The sequence below is a fragment of the Simochromis diagramma genome, unplaced genomic scaffold, assembly GCF_900408965.1.
Source record: "Simochromis diagramma unplaced genomic scaffold, fSimDia1.1 OVJJ01000433.1, whole genome shotgun sequence".
NCBI classification, from domain to species: Eukaryota; Metazoa; Chordata; class Actinopteri; order Cichliformes; family Cichlidae; genus Simochromis; species Simochromis diagramma.
In genome coordinates this window covers 967,215-990,241 of record NW_024387031.1, presented here as the reverse complement: position 1 = coordinate 990,241, position 23,027 = coordinate 967,215, and the positions used below count along the sequence as shown (strand labels likewise).

Here is a 23,027-nt window from a genome sequence, read left to right as displayed (position 1 = left end):
GATGGTGCCTGTCTAAAAATGTGTATTTGGGTATTTTGCCTTGTGTCATTTTGAAGTAATGTCAATTGGACATAGTTTGATATTGCTGGTGGACAAATTGTCATCGCTTAGTGAAGGCTTTTTGTGTTTGTGACCTTGTTTGTTAAAGCATGGTTAAAGCTTGTAATAATCAGGCCAGTGGGAGTAGCTTTATTTTGAAGTGGATTTTTTAATATTCAGGTTAATGCTGCAATGCTGGACCTGTGTCACTATTGAATTGTGTAGCTATGAGCCATTAGCCATTAGTTTCACTTCTGTTAGCCTTTTGTGGAAATGTATTGTTAGCGTGCACACAGGTTAATAAATAAAGTTGTGTATAAATTTGTTTTTAATTTCAGTAACTTGTCCTGTTCATTTCTGGGTTAATCCTTTTGAAGAGAATATTAGAGAATTGGAGACTATCCCCTAAAAGAGCCAATCAACAGTCAAAATGGGAAATATTAGCCACTCGTGCTATATTGGCACATATTGACATTTAATAAAGTGCACAGTTTAGTTTCATCAATGTGTCATGGCAGGCATCTCTGTATTTACTATCAAAGCACAGCTATAAAACACTGTTCTTTTGATTGTTTTTTTGGTGTGTGCGTAACCCCTATAGACATGGTTACTAGTATTTTCTTGTTTTTTACCTTGTATTATTATTTCTGACACCCCTTGAACACACTTTGATTTTCCGTAGTTCAGTGAATGCAACAGAAGCACGTTGCTGCATTAAGCTAGGCAAAACGGAGCAAGACACCCGAGAGGAAATAACAAGCTACACAAGGCCTTTATGTGTTTTACTCTCGACCAAAACCAGGCAGAGCGTGCATTTGTTTCTTAGGAATTCCAACTGGTTTTTTGTGATACTGGATCTGAAGTGGTTCTGGATATGGATGGCGAGCCAGACCCTGTGAAAACTCTTGGCGAATCCAAAAGATGTGTGGCCAGCTGTTCTGGATGCAGGAGTAGAGCTACAGTCTGAATTACTTTGAATCGCAGGATTTCAGATAAGCAAGAGCAAAAACTGCTTACTTCATACGGATTGTTACTCTGGGAAACTATTGAACTCCCAATATCCTGCTCATCAGGAGTCAGGTCTAAAGAGACTACTTATTTTATTTTATTTTATTTTGTTGTTATTTTCATAAGAGCGCTCTTCTCTGTTGATCTTCTGTTAATTTTCTATGCTGTTTACATTGGGTTATTGCACCACTTTAACATTGTAATAAATCTGCCGGCTGTTCAACACTCAATTCTCTCAAATTTATTTTACTCCTCTCGAATCTAGTCTATAAGTTTAACCCTACTATACTAAGCAGGTGTTACATAAAAGTGGCGAGCCAGCCAGGAGGAGTTTGGCTATTTAATGCCTTTAATCCAATCATTGGTACACAGTTGGCAGTTTTATGACAATTTTTGCACATTTTTCCAATGAAGTAACATGGATGTCATTGAACGTGAACGTATCAAGGTACCAAATGCTGTACTAATCAGTGGGTTTTCTGGTACAGAGACTGATGAAGAAGTTGTTAAGTTTTTGCAACACTATGGTTCTATTGCACGAACAGTGGAAATTGCTAGTTCGGACCCTGACTTTAAAGATACAGTTATAGTTGAGTTTGAGTATGGCACAGCCATTGAGTCGATTCAGGATGAACTACCCTGTCAAAGAACAACATCTGACTCAAATGTAGTTCACAGCATCCAACTCTTATCCCCAATTTACAGTGCTAAGCTAACGGCTAGTACTACAGAGTCTTACCTTTCTAATTTAAAGGGTATTGCTAAGGTGAGTGGGGTAGATTATGAGAAAATGCTACTCAGTAAACTTAACAAACTTCAGGCCTCTGCTGGGGAAAGGGAGGGTACAGCCCCCTCTAAGGTCATTTCAGTAGATGACCCAGTCCCTTTAATACCTGGTTCCGTTTTGAGATGACCAAGCAGTGAAACTATCCCACCCACTCTAACCACTAATACCATCAATCCTTCCCTTACTGGCAGACCAGCTCCTATTTTGAACCCTGAACACTTGACCACACCTGAAGTCCAGAGGGTCATTGTGGAGCACATTGTCAAAAGTACTGACATGTCCCAATCCTATCCAAGCTCTGCAAAATTCAGGTCCTTTTCTGGAAAAACTCCATGCCCTAATACAGAGGTTGACTATGACACTTGGCGAAGTCATGTTGAGTTTTATCTTGCAGATTCTTCTGTTCCTGAAAGACAAGTAGTACGGAAGATCATTGACAGCCTCTTACCACCAGCTGCAAACATTGTTAAACAATTGGGTCCCTTGTCCAGCCCCAAAGACTTTTTGAGCTTTCTTGATTCTGCATATGGAACTGTAGATGATGTTGATGAGCTGTTCGCAAAATTCTTGAGTACAAACCAAAATGCTGCCGAAAAACCTTCAGCCTATGTGCAGAGGCTGCAGACTACCCTTGACAAAGTTGTAAAAGGGGGAGGAGTCCCAGTTAGTGATTTCGATCGGCAGCTTTTGAAGCAGTTCTGTAGGGGATGCTGGGATGATAACCTAATCGCTAGCCTCCATCTAGAGCAAAAGAAATCCAGTCCACCCTCCTTTTCTGAGCTGCTTTTACTCTTGCGAACAGAGGAAGATAAGCAGGCAGCCAAGTCAACTCGCATGAAGCAGCATTTGGGAATTTCAAAAGTAAAGGTGCAGTCCAATCCTTTAAATGTTTACCCAAACACTGAGTTTCAAGCTTCTGCTGCTGACAGCTCAGGTAAGCATCTGCCAAGAAACTGCAAAAGCAAATTGCTCAGCTGCAAGAACAGTTAACTTCCTTAAAAGCTTCAATGGAAACCATGTTTGCAAAGAAACCTCAGGCAAAGTTCCCAAAAGCTGTAAAGAAACAGCAACTAAAGCAGGCACAAACACAGAACTCTCCGTTGAAAAGTGAAGGCTTTGGCAAAAACAAAAAGCCTCGCCCATGGTTCTGCTTTAACTGTGGCGAGGATGGCCATATAGCTCCCTCTTGTGACAATGAGCCGAATCCCAGTACTGTTGAAGCCAAGCAGAAAGAGCTAAGGGCAAAACAAAAAGCTTGGGAAAACCAATGTGACTCTGATTTAAACTAGTTCCTGTTTCAGTTGAGGGACAAACTGGAACTAGAAGTGACAAAAGTCCCACTCAAAACCCCCAACAAAACAGTCTTGTGCACAAGCAAGTATGCGTCATCCCAGCTTTCCAAAGGGCTTAATTGGCAAGAAGTGCACAGCCAATGTCAACATAGCTGGAGTGTGTTGCAATTCTTTGTTAGACTCTGGGTCGCAAGTAACGACTATTTCACACTCATTTTACCAGAGACATTTGTCTGATCTTCCCATCCAGCCAATCAGTGACTTAGATGTTGAGGGTGCAAATGGACAAGTTGTACCTTATCTAGAGTATGTAGAAGTTCCAACTGGCTTTCCAAAAGAGTTTGTTGAGTCTGAGCCCCAAATTTCTACATTAGCTCTCATTGTCCCTGATTTACGTTCCAGCACAGACTTACCAGTTTTAATTGGTACAAATGCCCTTGATGTTTTATATGAAGAACACTGTAGGGATATTCCCATTTCATCAGCTGTCTATGGCTATAGTCAGATTTTAAAAATCCTTGAACATAGACATGAAACAAAAAGCACAGGAAAGCTTGGACTAATGACACTGAGGGGCAACACACCTTACGTAATACCAGCTCATGAAAGGGTTTGCCTAGAGAGTTACGCCCACCTAAATTCACCACCCACTGACAGATGGGCAGTTGTAGAGCAGCCAACTTCCTCAGCCCTTCCAGGAGGAATCTTTGTAGATTGCTGCCTTATCACAGTGCCACGTCAAAGTCCTTACAAGCATCCTATTTGGATCAGAAACGAAACCGATCATGACATCATCCTTCCTGGCAACTGCGTTCTTGCTGAACTACACATTGCAGACCAAGTTCTTGAAACTCAAACCACATCGAGTGCAAACACTGCAGGCTGTTGCAGCCTGTCTGCAGACTCATGTTCATTACCCAGTGACCAGTTGACCTTTGATTTTGGCGATTCACCTCTGCCCAAGGAATGGAAAAGTTGGGTCACACAGAGCCTTAGTGCCTACCGTGACGTTTTTGCATGCCACAATCTCGACTTTGGCCATGCCACTAAAGTTAAGCATAAGATCAAGCTTAAAGACGAAACGCCTATAAAACAGAGATCGCGGCCCATTCATCCAAATGACTACGAAGCAGTCAGGAAACACCTTAAAATGCTTCTCGATGCTGGGGTAATAAGACAGTCAGAATCTCCCTTCTCATTCCCCATCATTGTAATCAAGAAAAAGAATGGTGAGGTACGCCTCTGTGTGGATTACCGTAAGCTTAATGTGCAAACGGTAAAAGATGCTTACGCGTTGCCAAACCTCGAAGAGACCTTCTCCGCCCTATCTGGTTCAAACTGGTTCTCTGTCATGGACTTTAAGTCAGGCTATTACCAGATAGAGATGGAGGAGGAGGATAAAGCCAAAATAGCCTTCGTATGCCCACTGGGGTTTTATGAGTTCAATCGAATGTCCCAAGGCATCACAAATGCTCCCAGCACCTTTCAGAGGTTAATGGAGAGGTGTATGGGAGACATTAATCTCAAGGAGGTACTCATCTTCCTAGACGATTTGATTGTTTTCTCAGACTCCCTCGAGCAACATGAACAGAGGCTAAAGCATGTTTTGGACCGTCTTCGTGAATATGGCTTAAAGTTCTCCCCGAAAAAATGTCGCTTTTTCCAGACATCAGTTAAATATTTGGGCCATATTGTCTCCAAAAATGGTGTGCAGACCGATCCTGAAAAGGTTGCTGCTATCAAGACCTGGCCAGTGCCACAAAACTTGAAACAGCTGAAGTCATTTTTAGGGTTCACAGGCTATTATCGCCGATTTGTTAAGGACTATTCAAAGATAGTCCGGCCCTTAAACGATCTCACATGTGGCTATCCACCTCTCAGAAAAGGCCAGAAGCAAACAGGCACTTCCAAATATCTCAATCCTCGAGAACCCTTTGCAGACAGATGGACACGTGTTTGTCAGTCAGCCTTTGAATGCATTAAGAAGAAGTTAACATCATCCCCTGTACTGGGGTTTGCAGATCCAAAGCTCCAATATGTTCTGCACACTGATGCTAGTACCACGGGCCTGGGTGCCGCTCTTTATCAGGAGCAGGATGGTAAAATGCACGTCATTGCCTATGCTAGTAGGGGATTGACACCAAGCGAGACCAGATATCCAGTTCATAAGTTAGAATTTCTAGCTCTGAAATGGTCCATTGTCGAAAAATTCCATGATTACCTTTACGGTAACGAGTTCATCGTTGTAACGGATAACAATTCGCTTGCATATATTCTGACCACGGCAAAAATTTACGCAGCGAGTTATCGCTGGTTAGCAGCGTTGTCTACCTTCAACTTCCAAATCAAATACAGAGCTGGGAAGACTAACCAGGATGCCAACGGCCTATCACGGAGGCCTCATCAAACTCTGGCTGCAGACAGTGTGACATTGGAAGAGGAAAACAGGATTCAACAACTCACCTCACGTCTTCTCGGATCCCTTTCAAGCTCTAACTGTGTATGCCCTGATACTGTAGCAGCTATATGTAATAAGCATCTTCTCAATGAGAAAAGTGAAAACTCACCTTATGTCACTTTGGTTGAGTCCTTGGCTATGAGTGCTGATGCCATTCCTGATGCATACAGTGATGCTGAAACATCTGGTCAAGTAGCTGCTCCCTTGTTTTCTGAGCATGAGCTTAAAGAACACCAAAGATCTGACCCAAGCATAAACCACGTCATTCAGTTACTAGAATCTGGTGCTGATGTTCCACGTGAAAACAGGTCTGAAACATTTGACATAAAACTGATGCTCAGAGAATGGAAACGTTTTGAAATGAGAAATGGCCTTCTGTATAGGAAACGACAGTGTGACTCAGTTACAACTTACCAGCTTGTACTCCCTGTCTCTCTTAGGTCTACTGTTCTCAAGCTGCTCCATGATGATATGGGTCATATGGGGTGGGAGAGGACTCATGATCTAGTGAGGGCAAGATTTTATTGGCCTAAGATGGGTGCTGATATTGAGACCAGAATAAAGAACTGTGGTCATTGTGTTAGAAGGAAGTCCTTGTCTGAAAAAGCAGCACCACTGGTTAACATCAAAACCACACGCCCAATGGATTGGTGTGTATGGACTTTCTTTCTATTGAACCCGACAGTAAGAGTACCAAAGATGTGTTGGTCATCACAGATCATTTCACGAGATATGCAGTGGCCTTGCCCACCCGAGACCAAAAGGCAACCACTGTGGCCAAAAAGCTTTGGGAAAACTTTTTAGTTCACTATGGGTTCCCCAAACGCCTCCATGGTGACCAGGGGAGGGATTTTGAGTCACATGTGATTAGGGAATTGTGCTCAACCACAGGCATTAAAAAAGTAAGGACCAGTCCTTATCACCCGAGAGGTAACCCCGTTGAGCGATTCAATCGCACCCTGCTTGGTATGCTGGGCACTCTGAAGGATGAGCAAAAGATTCATTGACGTGATTTTGTCAAGCCTCTTACCCACGCCTACAACTGTTCAAAGAGTGAGGTTACCGGTTTTATCCCTTACGAGCTAATGTTTGGTCGAAAACCCAAGCTACCAGTCGACCTTGCCTTTGGGTTGCCAGTTACAGGGGACTCACCAACATCCCATTCCCAGTATGTGCGCAATCTGAAAGCTAGGCTTGAGGAAAGTTACCAGATTGCACTCGAAAACTCCAAGAGAGTTGCTGAGCAAAACAAGAACAGGTTTGATAAAAAAGTCAGAGAGTCCACACTTCAAGCTGGGGACAGAGTCTTAGTCAAGAACGTTCGCTTGCGCAGTAAACACAAACTTGGCGATAAATGGGAACACATGGTGTACTGTGTTGTTAAGAAACTGGAAAATGTTCCTGTGTATGTGGTCCAACCACAGAAGGGTGGTGGTCCGAGCAGGACTCTTCATCGAGACCTTTTACTTGCATGTGGTGATCTCTCAGACATTGAGGATGAGGTTGAGACAAAGCCCAAAACTCCACGTCAACCTAAGACTTGGCAGAGCCCTTCTGAACCTAAAGATACAGAAATGTCAGAGTCTGAGGAGGAGTGTGAATGCATTTCAGGTCATCCCTCAATCCAAACCGAGACATTTATCAGGATTTGTGACCAAACTCAAAACCATTCCAATGTGCAAAATGAGACAACAAGCTCCGAAATTCAAAATGATCCATGTACGCTCAAAAGTGACAACTCTTTGCTTCAACCAATAGAGACAATCTCGGACGAGACTGACCATGGACAGGGAAATCAAACTGAACCTGAACTGCTGAATGAGGAATCTCACTCCAACATCATGGGAGAGAATCATATTGTCCAAGTTCAAGGAGAACCAGATGTTGAGATAGAAAACACAGAGCAGAGTGAAAATATCACTGAGCAACATGCTGAACAAACACCTGAAATAACTCCTTGATTGTTTTTTTGGTGTGTGCGTAACCCCTATAGACATGGTTACTAGTATTTTCTTGTTTTTTACCTTGTATTATTATTTCTGACACCCCTTGAACACACTTTGATTTTCCGTAGTTCAGTGAATGCAACAGAAGCACGTTGCTGCATTAAGCTAGGCAAAATGGAGCAAGACACCCGAGAGCAATTAACAAGCTACACAAGGCCTTTATGTGTTTTACTCTCGACCAAAACCAGGCAGAGCGTGCATTTGTTTCTTAGGAATTCCAACTGGTTTTTTGTGATACTGGATCTGAAGTGGTTCTGGATATGGATGGCGAGCCAGACCCTGTGAAAACTCTTGGCGAATCCAAAAGATGTGTGGCCAGCTGTTCTGGATGCAGGAGTAGAGCTACAGTCTGAATTACTTTGAATCGCAGGATTTCAGATAAGCAAGAGCAAAAACTGCTTACTTCATACGGATTGTTTCTCTGGGAAACTACTGAACTCCCAATATCCTGCTCATCAGGAGTCAGGTCTAAAGAGACAACTTATTTTATTTTATTTTATTTTGTTGTTATTTTCAAAAGAGCGCTCTTCTCTGTTGATCTTCTGTTAATTTTCTATGCTGTTTACATTGGGTTATTGCACCACTGTAACAATGTAATAAATCTGCCGGCTGTTCAACACTCAATTCTCTCAAATTTATTTTACTCCTCTCGAATCTAGTCTATAAGTTTAACCCTACTATACTAAGCAGGTGTTACATGTGTAAAACATGAATTAAAATAGGACCTGTTTAGTGCTATTGTGGAATGAGCAATTAAACTAATCATAATCACACTCGGGATCATACAGTTAATAAAGACAGTTTTGGGAAGGTTACTTTTAAAATGTATTCCACTACAGAATACATGGCCCAAAATGTAGTTTTTAACGTAATCTATTAAATTTCAATTTAACTTATTCTGAATACATTGGATTACTTAATATATTGTCATGCTTTTTACAACCACGTGAATGTGCTATTGCTGTGGAATTTATTTCTATTACTAAAGACTACTCGCCACCAAGCTAACATTCGTAGCTGGCATTAGCTGAGGTTAGTTCATAGACTGCTTTCAGAACTGCACATGATTATTTGCACCTAGCAGGTTGTTAATCCTATCCATCAAATCTAACAGTCTGCAGTCTATGAACTAATCTCAGCTAAAGCCAGCTACCAATGTTAGCTCAGTGGCGAGTAGCCTTCAGTAATAGTAATAAATCACACAGCAATAGTGCATTGAACATACTGAAGTGGCACATAAGGTAGCTACCACAATTAAAACAAGGTAGTTGCAGTAGGTAGGCTAACATTAGTTTTTAGAAAATAACTTACTTCCAGATGTTTCTTTAGGTTGGAGGTGGAATCTTTTGACGCTGAGAGCAGCTTGGTTGCTGGCAAACAGTTTGCATTGCACGGTCAGATTTTGCCCCTCCCTTTCTTCTTTAAATGTCAAGTGGTGTTTGAATTTCCAAGTAAGAAATGCATTCCTGCCCGTGCACTGCTGGCTCTGTTGTGCTGGCTCCGGGTTCATTGTGTAACTGACGCCACCAACATTAACAGGACGCTTACATTAGAGCCTCTTTTTGTGTGATTTGTTTGGGTTTCCGGCAATGGTGGAAATACCAAAATTAAAGAGGAGACAGAGAGGGGATAGCCCAACATATGAAACAGGAAAAGACAGTAACTTTTTTTTTTTAATTATTATTTTCATGATCATCATTACAATTACAATTTATTCCAAAATGTCAGTAACTGTAATGAGATCAAATTAAGTATGATTTATGATAGTAGCCCTACAGATCTCAACTGATGTGCTCAGTGAACAACAAATTCTGTATATGTTGGTAAATACGGGGCGCCGTTTGTAACGTGAAACATGCTGAAATTAAAGGCAACATTTTTCCACATTTAGCTCAAAACCTTACAAAAACATGTTTTTTCAGAGTCTTTTTTTAAAAAAAATTCAATTCAATTCAATTTTATTTATATAGCGCCAAATCACAACAACAGTTGCCTCAAGGTACAGTAGATCTTACAATAATAGATACAGAGAAAAACCCAACAATCATATGACCCCCTATGAGCAAGCACTTTGGCGACAGTGGGAAGGAAAAACTTCCTTTTAACAGGAAGAAACCTCTGGCAGAACCAGGTTCAGGGAGGGGCGGCCATCTGCTGCGACCGGTTGGGGTGAGAGAAGGAAGACTGGATAAAAGACATGCTGTGGAAGAGAGACAGAGATTAATAGAAGGTACGATTCATTGCAGATAGGTCTATTAACACATAGTGAGTGAGAAAGGTGACCAGAAAGGAAAAACTCAATGCATCATGGGAATCCCCCAGCAGCCTATGACTGTTGCAGCATAACTAAGGGGGGATTCAGGGTCACCAACCCTAACTATATGCTTTGGTAAAAAAAGAAAAGCTGTTTACAACATTTAGTAAAATATTTGTAACCTATTTATATTTAAAACACAATTTTAAATATTAAATCTAAATGTTAAATATTAAATCTAAATGTTAAATCTACATATTATATTTAAATCTAAATGTTAAATCTAAATATTACAGGAAACAAAATATTTAGCTAATACTTAGCTTGTATGGATCAATGGAAACACCAAAACAAAAGCTTTACGAATCCTCCGGCGCGAAAGTGTGCTGGTGGTCAGGTTGTGTCTGCTCTCCCCTGACAGTCCCTTCTCTGGGCATGCTGGTAAACTGAAGCAGCTCATGGCGGTGAGAAGCTGAAAACATCGGAAGATCCGTTTTGTTGGCCATCCAAAGATTCAGCAGTAGTGCACCCTCAGCAGCTGCAATCTCCACTTCACAATCGTCGCACCCCATGGCCGACAAAACGGATCTTCAGATGTTGAGCCGTACAAGCTAAGCAAATAAATTTGCATGTTAGCTAAATATTTAGTTTCCTGTAACATTTAGATTTAACATTTAACATTTAGATTTAAATATAATATTTAGATTTAACATTTAGATTTAGATTAAATATAATATTTAGATTTAACATTTAACATTTAAATGTAACATTTAAAATTGTTTTTTAAATATAAAAAGTTACAAATATTTTACTAAATGTTTTGAAAAATGACTCAAAAAAACATTTTGGTAAGGTTTTGAGCTAAATGTGGAAAAATATTGCCGTTAATTTCAGCATGTTTCACTTTACAAACGGCACCCCATAGTTAAATGTACTGATTCTTATATAGCGCTTTTCTACTTTCCCGGCACACTCAAAGCGCTTTATACAACATGCCACATTCACACAAGAACTTTCTACTATACTTTAAGTGTTTTCTAGCTAACATTCACATGGATGCATCTGAGTGTTAGTATGCCCAAGGGTATTTGGCATGTAAATATGGGGGAGCCAAGGGATCGGACCACCAATCCAAGTAAATTTGAAGTAAACTTATGAAGATGTGGCCAAATTTGGTTTTCACATTCCTATGATTTATTAGCTTGTTGCCACTTAAAAATTGCATTCTCATAGATTCTTAACTCGTGGCCATGAGTTATTAAATTTGTGGCACCGCACAACAAACAAAAAACCTCCCCACTGGGATGGTGCCTAATATGCCAGATTACCAGCCCAGCCCTGGCTACAGTAATGCTGATGCTAAAGAGCCTTTTCCAGCTGCGTTATGATCTTACACTATACCTGTCAATGAAGGTGGAAAACACCAACATTATACAACCCACCAGCCTTTGTACTTCAGAAGAATGGAGTGTGTACCAAACAGCATGCCATATCTTTTTCCCAGCTGTTTTAATGTTAAGCCCTTTTAAAAAAGCACCTATTGCACAAACAAAGTCACATTCACTGATCAAACAAGCTGTGAGTAAAACAGACAACAACTGTCCAAGACTAAAACTGAATTAACATCATGCACTAAATTTTAAACCTGTAATCTGATCTACATACATACAGGTTAGTTATTCAAGAAGCAGTTATAAGTAACCTGTGCATGAAGGTTCTGATATAGCTGACCCTTTTGTGCTGTATTTGCTCTGCAGTACTGCTTAAAATGTCCCTCAAATCTGTAGCACTTACAACATGCACATTTATTATTTAAGACAGATAAACATTTTGCTTTCTTCCTCTCCTGTCCTGAAAAACCCTCACTTTCATTCATGCTGTCTGCATTTGATCACCTAATCAATGTCCCAGTGGGAATTTTGCAAGAACATTGCTCTGGGATAATTATTGTTCTTACTTTAAAGTTTCAACTGTCCAAAGATAAAATAGAAGCAGTTGGATTGAGATAGGTGCTCTGTAGTTTGAGCCGTAACAGACAAGCAACCATGATGATGAGATGATTAGTGATGCGTGTGATGTTGATGGACTCTGGACCTCTACTGTGAGACACAAGCTATAAGCTAGATGACAGTGGCTGGCTGAGAGTGAAATGGCTATCATCCTGTTAGTAAAGTGATGGCTCACCCATGCCGTCTGACAGAAAGTATTATTTCAGTTCAGTTCAATACAGTTTTATTTATATAACACCAATTCACTACAACAGTTGCCTCAAGGTGCTTTATATTGTAAGACCTTACAATATTAGAAAGAAGCCCCAACAATCACACTATGAGCAAGCACTGGCGACAGTGGGAAGGAAAAACTTCCTTTTAACTGGCAGACCATGCTCAGGCAGGGGTGTGACCAGTTGGGGGAGAGGGAATAGGATTATGCAAGAAAGTAATTAAAAAAAGGTAAAAAGTGAATAATAGACACCAGAAACCAGCTCCTATGCCAAAGCATATGAGTTTTAGTATACAGGCCTGAATTTAATGATAACGTACAAATACTGAACAGCTCTTTTTCACCAGCTATAATTAAATATTAGACAGAGGCCACATCATTGTCCCAAGACACGATATTCAGCTGGGTGACTGCTGACAAGTGCTGGGACTAACGCATTATTAAGTAACGCGTTACAGTAACTACGTTACTATTGTAGTAATGAGCACGGTAACTAGTTATTATGCCAAAATCAGGAACACGTTAATCATTACTGGGATTTAGATAGCGTCGTTATTTGTTACTTCGTGTGGCGGCTATCGCGGACCTTCCACTGAGTCAGTAACATTAGCAAGTAGTGGAGGCCAGCAGGTGGATGAGGGAAAGGGGAGGCAGGAGGAGGAGAGACCCGAGGCGGCTGCCGTCCGAGTGTCAGGTGAACTGAACTTCAGGTAAGAAGTTATGACCTGCAGTCTATCTGGGTCAGATATAAAACAAGTTTAGGTCGAGTTTATTTTCGTTGTGCTGACTTTTTCGTACTGGGTACTCGCTAGCATGATGTTCAGAAGGTTAATTATTAAAAAACGGAATCGTCTCGTATTCAGAGAAAATATTTCAGATTGAAGTGTAAAGGAACACAGTTTGTCCCGTACTTCAGCTACAATGGAAAAAGACACAAAGCTGGAGTTATTCTGTGTCTTCTTCTCTCATTCTCTCCCCCTCCCTCTCCTGTTGCTACTTCAATCATGAAACTGATCAATGATCAGCTGATCGGCTTTTCTCTCTTGTTTGTTTATCGCCCACTTTGCGCCAGAAAGAAGAAATCAGCGGATGTCGCGTTAAACAAGAGCAACACGTTTAAGCTTGATAAACTGTTGGTAGAATTTATTTAATATTAATCTAGTATCAGCTGATGTTTGCTGGAGCCACGGCTGTAAAAATTGCTGGTCATGATATCGGTTTGGATATGTGGTGAGAGGGAAACATGAAGATGAAACCAGGAGATGTCCTTACTGAACCACCAGAGCTGAACAGGTGATGGAGAAACAGGTTTACCTTTTAGGTGACATGAATGAGTTGAAGGGAAGTTATGAACTGTTTCTGAGAGGCAAATAACACCAGGATCCTTTTCTAAGTAGCTGACAGCTGGTAACTGTGCAGGGGCGGGTCTAGCAAAGTTTTGCCATGGGGGCAGGTAGGGCATTAACAGGGAAAGGAGGGCACAAAGAAATACTTTTCTTTCTTATTCTCATTTAAAATGTCTAGCTTTTAATAAATAATTATCTTACAACCAAAGTTTGTATCTGATGTAAAATGTATAGAAATCATACATATACCAACAAGACAGTGTACATCACTGTCACAACAGCGTCTGTTTTCATTCAAAGGCTATATGGCTTTTCCTATACCTATATATCCAATACCTGGTGAGCCGGTCTGTAGTCAAAATGCCCCGGCTGATTTTTTGTCACAGTCCAGCCCTGTATGCAGCTCATCTGCAGTCCGGTGTTAACTACATCTTCCTACTCGGAAGGCAGAATTTCCGAGTTCTGAGTACAATCGAAAGCACCACGACTGCAGTTTTTGTGTTGGATGTAAAAAGCGCACATGACGCTGTGACATAGGCTAGAATCATGGCGGCGGTCAACGATGGTCCAGGCGTGGGATTTCTCTTCTGGAAATATGCACATTATTTTTTCCTTTCTATTGGTAGGTGGCACAGTGCGCTTGTGGCAAGTAAGCAAGCTAGAAGACTGGCAGTCTTGCTGGGTATCCAGTTATGGAAGCAACACATTAACAAGAGAATTCTGAGTAAAACCAAAGTTACTTTCCTGAGTAACTAGTTACTTTGAAAGTAACGAGTAACTTGAAGTAACTGAATTACTTTTGATAGGAGTAACTAGTAATGTAACTAAGTTACTAATTTAAAGTAAATTACCCAACACTGCTGCTGACTCATGCAGGTGCAATCCTAAATACAGAGCAAAATAAAGCAGTGCAAGAGTCAAACGCTGTTTAGCAGCAGCAACAAGATATACGTATGTTCAGTATACTGTTTTGATACATGAATACAGTGATGACAGAAACTCAGTAAATGATTACATACCAGTCAGCAACAACATTAAAAACCAACTACCTAATATTGTGCACTTATCCCTGTCAGCGGTCCCCGACCCCCGGGCCTCGGACCGGTACCGGTCCGTGAGTCGTTTAGTACCGGGTCGCGAGAGTTGAGGCTCAGGTGTGAAATGTATGGTTTTCAGGGTTTTTATCGGTTTTCAGCGTTATTTTGTTATTGTTTTTATCATTAACTCGGTTTTCCTGGGTCTTTTCACGTGTGTTATGAATAAATATTTTTTTTCGGCACCAGTACTAGTTTTATTTTGTTGTATTCATCCGCGACATCTTAAAGGCCGGCCTGTGAAAATATTGTCGGGCATAAACCAGTCCGTGGCACAAATAAGGTTGGAGACTGCTGCCTTATGTGACCAAGACAGTTATGTGTGATAGGCCACATTATACAGGGAGTGCAGAATTATTAGGCAAGTTGTATTTTTGAGGAATAATTTTACTATTGAACAACAACCATGTTCTCAATGAACCCAAAAAACTCATTAATATCAAAGCTGAATGTTTTTGGAAGTAGTTTTTAGTTTGTTTTTAGTTTTAGCTATTTTAGGGGGATATCTGTGTGTGCAGGTGACTATTACTGTGCATAATTATTAGGCAACTTAACAAAAAACAAATATATACCCATTTCAATTATTTATTTTTACCAGTGAAACCAATATAACATCTCCACATTCACAAATATACATTTCTGACATTCAAAAACAAAACAAAAACAAATCAGTGACCAATATAGCCACCTTTCTTTGCAAGGACACTCAAAAGCCTGCCATCCATGGATTCTGTCAGTGTTTTGATCTGTTCACCATCAACATTGCGTGCAGCAGCAACCACAGCCTCCCAGACACTGTTCAGAGAGGTGTACTGTTTTCCCTCCTTGTAAATCTCACATTTGATGATGGACCACAGGTTCTCAATGGGGTTCAGATCAAGTGAACAAGGTGGCTATGTCATTAGTTTTTCTTCTTTTATACCCTTTCTTGCCAGCCACGCTGTGGAGTACTTGGACGCATGTGATGGAGCATTGTCCTGCATGAAAATCATGTTTTTCTTGAAGGATGCAGACTTCTTCCTGTACCACTGCTTGAAGAAGGTGTCTTCCAGAAACTGGCAGTAGGACTGGGAGTTGAGCTTGACTCCATCCTCAACCCGAAAAGGCCCCACAAGCTCATCTTTGATGATACCAGCCCAAACCAGTACTCCACCTCCACCTTGCTGGTGTCTGAGTCGGACTGGAGCTCTCTGCCCTTTACCAATCCAGCCACGGGCCCATCCATCTGGCCCATCAAGACTCACTCTCATTTCATCAGTCCATAAAACCTTAGAAAAATCAGTCTTGAGATATTTCTTGGCCCAGTCTTGACGTTTCAGCTTGTGTGTCTTGTTCAGTGGTGGTCGTCTTTCAGCCTTTCTTACCTTGGCCATGTCTCTGAGTATTGCACACCTTGTGCTTTTGGGCACTCCAGTGATGTTGCAGCTCTGAAATATGGCAAAACTGGTGGCAAGTGGCATCTTGGCAGCTGCACGCTTGACTTTTCTCAGTTCATGGGCAGTTATTTTGCGCCTTGGTTTTTCCACACGCTTCTTGCGACCCTGTTGACTATTTTGAATGAAACGCTTGATTGGTCGATGATCACGCTTCAGAAGCTTTGCAATTTTGAGACTGCTGCATCCCTCTGCAAGATATCTCACTATTTTTGACTTTTCTGAGCCTGTCAAGTCCTTCTTTTGACCCATTTTGCCAAAGGAAAGGACGTTGCCTAATAATTATGCACACCTGATATAGGGTGTTGATGTCATTAGACCACACCCCTTCTCATTACAGAGATGCACATCACCTAATATGCTTAATTGGTAGTAGGCTTTCGAGCCTATACAGCTTGGAGTAAGACAACATGCATGAAGAGGATGATGTGGACAAAATACTCATTTGCCTAATAATTCTGCACTCCCTGTATAGCAGAGACCATTGCTATTGTTGCGTGTCACTTTGATCTCACTTTGTGAACGTGGCTTGCTTGATGCAACTACAAAAAGTGTATTTACAAGTGACTATGAGAGTATAAAATACATACAACGCTTATGCTGCTACACACATACACTCAAACACAGTTGATCTGGGGCAAGTGTGCTTTGTCTTGTCCAGGGTTCCAAGCAATCCAAACAGGTACTAAAATGTGACATCATGAGACTGTATGCGACTGATTGGCTGGTCAGTGGCGTCACTCAATGAGTCATGAGAGCTTCTTGTTCACGAAAATGAAAATGGTGTCCTGCCTTAATTCCTGAGATTCTGTTCTGCTGGGTTGGGCCACTGGAATCACGAAAGAGCATAAATGAATTCTGTATATCTACAAATCCTGTTAGCTTCCCTTAATGAGCTCAGCTAAAGCTATTCTTTTCATAAGAACACTGAACTTGAGAGCATATAATGCTTACTTGAGAGCTGGCAAGCTGTCACTTTCTTTTCAAACCCTCAGGAAGATAGAAAACTGTTACATTATAAAATAAAAAGTACAACAAAGGAGACTGAGTGACTGAAGGAAGCATAGCACTTCAGCTTCAAAATGACAGCAGCTGGTCTCTTCAGTTTTAGTGTTTTAAGTAAAGGTGATGTAATCCAGTAGGGTAATGTGCTCAAATCCCAACATGGTGTAGGCATCAGCTTATGTCAACCAGTTATTTCACCTACTAAAACAACAAGTCTCATTCTTCTTCAGCCACACAGGCTTTATATCCGTCCTGTATACCAACAGTCAGGTAAGTCAAGATTAGCTTTACTATGACTTGACTGCTGATAAACTGAATGGGAATTACTTACAGGCTTCTTGAAAAGTACTTCTTGAAACATTAATAAAAGCAAAATTTTCTCTTAGACTGCATAAACTGCTAGCTACATAACAGATGATCTCTCATATATCATCATATATAGATTCTTTTGTAAATTTAAAGAAATTTACAATCTGTGATGTTGTTTTATGTGTGTGTGCAGGGCTGGACTGGGACAAGAGCCATATAGCCTTTGAATGAAAACAAACACTGTTGTGACAGTGATGTACTCTGTCTTGTTGGTATATGTCTGATTTCTATAGATTTTACATCAGATACAAACTTTGGTTGTAAGATTCAGATAATTATTTATTAAAAGCTAGACATTTTAAATGAGAATAAGAAAGAAAAGTATTTCTTTGTGCCCCCCTTTCTCTGTTAATGCCCTACCTGGCCCCCTGGCAAAACTTTGCTAGACCCGCCCCTGCACAGTTACCAGCTGTCAGCTACTTAGAAAAGGATCCTGGTGTTATTTGCCTCTCAGAAACAGTTCATAACTTCCCTTCAACTCATTCATGTCACCTAAAAGGTAAACCTGTTTCTCCATCACCTGTTCAGCTCTGGTGGTTCAGTAAGGACATCTCCTGGTTTCATCTTCATGTTTCCCTCTCACCACATATCCAAACCGATATCATGACCAGCAGTTTTTACAGCTGTGGCTCCAGCAAACATCAGTTGATACTAGAAATTAATATTAAATAAATTCTAACAACAGCTGACCAAGCTTAAACGTGCTGCTGTTGTTTAGCGCAACATCCGCTTATTTCCTCTTTCTGCCGCAAAGTGGGCGACAAACAAACAAGAGCGACGGGACTTGCGTCAGAAAAGCCGATCAGCTGATCATTGATCAGTTTCATGATTGAATTTGCAACAGGAGAGGGAGGGGGAGGGAATGAGAAAAAAAGAGGCAGCTGACAGCGTAAAGATGCTGAATAACTCCAGCTTTGTGTCTTTTTCCATTGTAGCTGAAGTACGGGACAAACTGTGTTCCTTTTCACCTCAATACAAAATGCGTAATATTTTCTCTTAATACGGGATGATTCCGTTTTTAATGGGACAGTTGGCAACTCTACTAACTAGCCTTAGGAATAAAATAAAGTTCACTATCAGTAACATCATAGCATCCGCCCAGCTGTGTAGAAACTCCGTCATACTAGCTATTACACAGTACGAGTTATTGTAACTGACTGTAAAAAGTGAGCACAGCGAAAATAAACTCCACCTAAACTTGGTTTATATCTGACCCAGATAGACTGCAGGTCATAACTTCTTACCTGAAGTTCAGTTCACCTGACACTCGGACCGGCGGCCACCTCAGGTCTCTCCTCCTCCTGCCTCCCCTTTCCCTCATCCACCTGCTGGCCTCCGTGGAAGCTCCGCCATAGCCACCACCAAATAACTGAGTTATTTTTGCACATTGGCCATCCACCAGCTTTCATTGTTTATACCGTTACAAAAAACAAAAACAAAAAAAAAAACACGCATTGGCCCATAAAAACGAAAAATCACCCTCGGCCCACCAGGCAAATGCCCGGTAGGCCCGATGGCCAGTCCAGCTCTGTGTGTGTAGAGATAGAGAGAGAGAGAAAGAAAGAGACACCGCGGCTGGAGTTTCTTCAAAATGGCTACAGAGAAGGAAATACAGAGATACTGTGTCTCAGTTTCGGCAGCAACTATCCAAACTGAGTCTCTGTGTGTGTGTGTGTGTGTGTGTGTGTGTGTGTGTGTGTGTGTGTGTGTGTGTGTGTGTGTGTGTGTGTGTTTGTAACCCATCCATTCCCCCTAAAATGTGATTAATGATAAGTGATGCCAGAGGCATTATCCTGATCATGACAGAGCAACACGACACCTCTGTCCTCCAAATGAGCTCCAACTCCAATGTCTGTGTTAGTGTGTGTGTGTGTATGCAAAGAGCTATAGCAATGAAGGGATAGGAGAGGAACAGGGGTGAAGAAGTGGCAAAAAGATGGACTGACAGCAACAGAGTGATGCAGAGGAAAACAGAGAAATGATATAAAGGCACTGCTAAAAGAAAGGAAGGTTAAATGAAGAAGCATGAGGAGTAAAAACGATAAGCAGGATACTGAGACAAATCTTCACCAGATTTCAGCTAAAGAGCTCCCTGTTTGTTAAAAGTATGTGACTGTTTTTTTTTGTTTTTTGGTTCTTTTGGTTTTTTTGGGGGGTGGGGGTGTTTGTTTGGGTTTTTTTGCTTTAACCCTTAATTGTATGCCTCAGGTATTATCCTCCCCCAATCCATTTCATCCAACCAACACTCCATTCTTCAACCTCTTTTGTTTGTATAAAAAAAAATCTGGAAAAATATCTGAAATAATTTTTCATGCTATCATTCAAACAACAAACATATATCGAACTCTGACCAAGACAGAAAGTGTTTGTGGCATGTTTAAATCAAGTTTCGTAAGGCCCTGGAAAAGACAACAATAAGAAAAAGTTGTTGAAGGCTACAGAATGATTTCTAAAGACTTTTTCTGACTGTGGAGTAGTGATGCGCGAATCATGAACGAATCGTTCAATACTCGAGAATCACTTTACTGACTCATGAATCATGATTCACAAGCCCAACTGACTCAGTGACTCATCCCTGTTGCTGTTAGCAGCAATGTATCTAGCTTATAATTAAAATTGTGGAAAAAAAACACAACATCCAGTATCTTAACAAAAAAATTTCTGCTCTGAACTGGAAGAAAAAACCTTGAATAGAAGCTCACATCAAGAAAATAGCTCCTCGGTTCACAGTAGCATCGCTCTGCTAACATGCTAACATTTGAGCTACTCACCCCCTCCATTCCTGTGCTGAATCCTAAGCGTAAGCGAATCACTCACGACTCGCTCACCCCCTCCCTCCTGTGCTGAATCATAGAGCGAACGAATCACTCACTCACTCACTCACACCCTCCCTTCTGTGCTAAATCTTAAGCGAATCACTCAGGACTCACTAACCCCCTCCCTCCTGTGCTGAATCATAGAGCGAACGAATTACTCACTCACCCCCTCCCTCCTGTGCTGAATCATAGAGCGAACGAATCACTCACTCACTCACTCACTCACCCCCTCCCTCCTGGCTTACAGCTTCTTCTTCTTCTTGGTTGGTAACCAATGTTAAGGCGCATTACCGCCCCCTGGCTCACAGCTCAGTGGACATTTAGATGAGAAAATATATATTTAACACATTTAAGGAAAATACTAATAAAATAAAAATAAACAAAATAAATGTTCATTAAGCAATTTTGATAGGAAATTGCTTAATTTTAGAAATGTTTTTGCTCTTTTTTTGCTCTATAAAATAGTTTTTTTTTTTTTTTTTAGAATCATTCATCTTAGCAGTAGGATTTACATGAAAAGAGAAACAAATTAAGTTTGAGTGAAAATGTACATTTTTTGCACTCTCTGGTCAACTGACTCAGTGAATCAAATGACTCAAAAAAGCCGATTCACTTTGGTGAGTGACTCATTAAAACTCGATTCAGTAAAAATAATCAAATTTACCATCACTACTGTGGAGACAGTGGTGGAGTGCAAATAAGAAATAGAAAAAATACTATTTTTAGCATGGCGAGGCAGACAGCATGGTTTATGGTGGATAAGGCCATCCTATAATTAATGAGATGGCCTATCTGACCTATCAGCACAAATAACAAGTTGCAGATCATGTAAATGTTCATAGTGTGTTTTCCATTTGATGCCATAGACTGCTAAAATATTGCACATTAAATGTATATCTTTAACTACAATTTTGAACATGATAAAATCAGTTTCTTTACAGGTCCTATATAAAAACTGGACATATCCACTGCTGCATTTATGCATGCTAACAAGGTTGGTTAGCATGGTTGGTATCTCACAACAGTCCATATTATTTGTCAGACTCATTAAAATGCTCTCAAAGATAAGATCTCAAAGAAACACAGTCAATGACTTCAGTTCAGTGACTCCACTTTAGCAGTTTCCGATAGCTCTGTGTGTCATCAGGGAGATGTCAGCACATCTGTCAATTAAAGTGGCCACACATCTCATCCCATTGTTCAAAACGATGGCCAAACTTGAAACCTAGTTCAACTCTGTGTGGAGCCAGCCTCAGCTGATTCCCACATTCTGGGACTTCAGTCATGGCATTAAAAAAACAATAAATGCTAACGTGTTTATTGGCCAAGTATATGCGCAAACACAGGAACCAGGGCACCCTGACGAGAAGTGGGCTACTGGAACAAGAAGGCATCGGTGGGCAAGACACGAAAATAGGGCATTGTTGGAATGCTATTACACAAGTAACCCTGGTGGAAGGGGATACATGAATAGGATGAGGGGCCTATGGTTTCTTCGATACCCAATATCTACAATGACGGCGAAACTACTAGTAGCTCAGTGTTCCAACATTTGAAAGAAGGGACTGCTCTCACAGCTAGAGAATGATGAGGTACAACATAAATGCTACGGCAAGGGGGAGTCAGGTGGGAGATATTATCACCCCCACCTGAGATTGGGTACCAAGCCCCAAGTGCAAGAGGAGAAGGATTGTGCAAGAGGAACTGACCTGAAAGATAGGATCATGGCCAAGTTTGAAACCTGGATCCCCCATTGCCATTTACCAAGACTATGTGAAGTACCCTCAGAAGGTCTGCTAGATGATGTTAATGCAGCACTACGGACGATACCTACAGCCACCATTACCAAGACTAATAAGCTGATCTACAATATGGCAACAGTGATCAGTGAGATGCTTGGCTACAAGTTGAACAGCCACAAGGGGCAGTACCCTCATGGAGAAGGAGGCTAGAGGCTAAGATCAAGATAGCACGGAGGGAGGTTAGCCAACTATCGGAGTTGCAGAAAGGTGCAATGAAGAAGGTGCCTAAAAAGTAAAGGAAGCTGTCCATACCTGAGGCCTTGGAAACTGCCAAGCAATGACTCACAGCCTTGGCAACCCCCTTGAAGAGGTACACCAGAGAGATCGAAGGCAGGAGAATAAAACAGCTGTTCTCCACAGAACCAGCCAAGGTGTACTCAGTGGCAGGGGAACAATATGAGGACAGCACCACCAAGGCTGGAGACGGAACAATACTGGAAGAGCATATGGGAGAAGGACGCAACCCATAACAGCAATGCTCAGTGGCTAGTGGAACTGAGGGGAGACCACAGGAACCTCCCTGAACAGGGTCCAGCAACCATCACAGTGGCAGACATCCAAGAAAGGGTCTCCAATATGAAGAGCTGGACAGCACCAGGCCCTGACATGGTTCACGCCTACTGGTTGAAGAAGCTGACTGCACTCCAAGAGCGTCTGGCACCACAAATGAACCAGCTGCTAGTTGACGAGAGGCATCCAGAATGGCTAACCAAAGACCGCCAGTCCTGATCCTCAAGGATCCCCAGAAGGGACAGGTCCCCTCCAACTACCGACCAGCCGAGACTGCAAGACAGCAAAATCATGGTTTCCAGCACCGGTTATCATTAGTTCTGCAGTTTTAATCCATACTTGCATTTTATTTGCCCCAAAAACAGTTATGTACAAAACGAAGGACAACACGGCAGGTCCGTGCAAAGACAGAGCAAAAAAAAAGTATGACGAAAAAATCAAAGGAGTGAAAGGGCATACCCATACGAGCATACAGAGTGGACTGAAGACGTTAGCGTGCTGCCCAACTTGCATTACGCACATATTTATAATTATATGGTTCTAAGTGTGAGTGCATACACTCACAAAATGTTTAGTAACTTCAGA

General features: G+C 41.3%; 1 long non-coding RNA gene across 1 annotated transcript; it reads left to right on the top strand.

The window, feature by feature from the left end:
* Positions 1-16,374: 16,374 nt before the first annotated feature.
* Positions 16,375-18,559, top strand: LOC120740634. The gene is made up of 3 exons (XR_005697419.1): positions 16,375-16,409; positions 17,216-17,219; positions 18,365-18,559. It is a non-coding gene; the product is annotated as an uncharacterized LOC120740634 (long non-coding RNA).
* Positions 18,560-23,027: the final 4,468 nt, after the last annotated feature.